The sequence below is a fragment of the Equus caballus genome, chromosome 9 (assembly GCF_041296265.1).
Source record: "Equus caballus isolate H_3958 breed thoroughbred chromosome 9, TB-T2T, whole genome shotgun sequence".
Lineage (NCBI taxonomy): Eukaryota > Metazoa > Chordata > Mammalia > Perissodactyla > Equidae > Equus > Equus caballus.
The window spans coordinates 50,320,849-50,322,500 of NC_091692.1; positions in this window are offsets into that span (position 1 = coordinate 50,320,849).

Genomic DNA, 1,652 nt, shown 5'->3' on the forward strand with positions numbered 1-1,652 from the left:
AGTACTGGTTTAATTCTTTTGAAAGAAAGAAAAAAATGATTTTACTTTACCCTAGAAATGATGAACATTCAGAAACCATATAATTTTAGACAAAATTCAGTCAACTATTTCAAAGGAGAAAGATGTGTAAAATTCTTTACTTATCATCTTTGTATCTATGATTCAAGTATAATGATAAGGAAATAATTAATAACCCCATGCGGAACTCACAAGAAGTAGTGAAACAATGAAGGATTAGGAAGACTTGCATATATTACAGAAATTCATAAATTTTAAGTTAACATATGAGAACAAGTTGATATTAGAAGGACCCTTTCATCCTAAGGGAACACATGGATCAAATATAACACTGGATATCTCAAAACATATTAAGAATAAATTATATAATGGTGGAAACTCAGCTTTTCTTTCCAAATAATCTGATCTGTGATGTATTTGACATTATAGTTTTTTCTTTCGAATCTGCAGGAAATAAATGCAAAATAGCAGTGGTTGTTCAATGAGTGAGAATCTTCAAATAAATTAGTCAGTTGTTAAGTACCTCTTAAGACTGAGAAACATGTCAAGAAGTAATTTAACAGTGAATATACATACAAAAGAACTGGTATATCATAAAACACTTATATTAACTGGGGAGGCCAAATAGTCTTTTAAAACTAAAAGAATAAAGTTAGGAGCAAAATAACAAAAATACACTTTAAAGTGAAAAAATAATGTCAGTGTCCCTATGAAATTATCCCATCTGGTGGCATAAATTGAAATTCTGAAGCCGCTAGAGAGAAATGTAGGAAATGGATCCCTTTCCAAAAGTAACTTTGCCAGGCATCTTAGAATTTTCTATGATTTAATGGGCAAATAAGCTTTGAAGAGGATGATTAGTTAGAAAGGACATCCATAATTATATTTGTTCTATGACTTTTTTGTGGATAAAATGGATTGAGGGAAGGTAATGCACCTTGCAAGATGCTGTTTGGATAAGTTTATACCAACAAAGTATCAATATTTAAATCAAATAAATAAACTTGGATCTATTAAAAAAAACTAAAACAATCCGTTTTTTCTCCAGTTAGTATTCTTGATGACTTTGTTAATAAGGCTAAGCCACTATCATCATCCAAATAGAATCTCACCCTGGCACTAAACTGACCACTTAATTGGAACAAACTCTAAAACTACTATATCAATGTAAATTAATGAACTAAGTTAATTAAATTGTCCCCACATTTAATATTATCCTGACATATTAAAGAGCCTAATTCTATGAAAGAAATGAAAATTTTACTGTTTTCTTATGAACTTGAGAGACTGAATATGAAAACAGACCACATACAAAATAGAACTTTAATCCACAACCTGCAGCAACCGGCCCAGGGAGCCAACACCTTTATCCACAGTAACCAGATCAGGAAGCCAGATGGTTATGTCAGAACTGCAGGAAGCCAGATTGCTCTCTCTAATGATAATCCAGGAAGCTAAATAATAAGCTCTGTAACAATCAGCCCCAAATATCCAGGACTTGATAAATAATTGACAGCTTCCCTATTTTTTGTCTCTGCTTCTACTTAGTACCAAGCAGAGAAAGCCAAATATGACCCTCAACCAATCACATGGGATGCCTTGCTTCTAGTTAGTCCGCCTATAGCTTCCCCTTG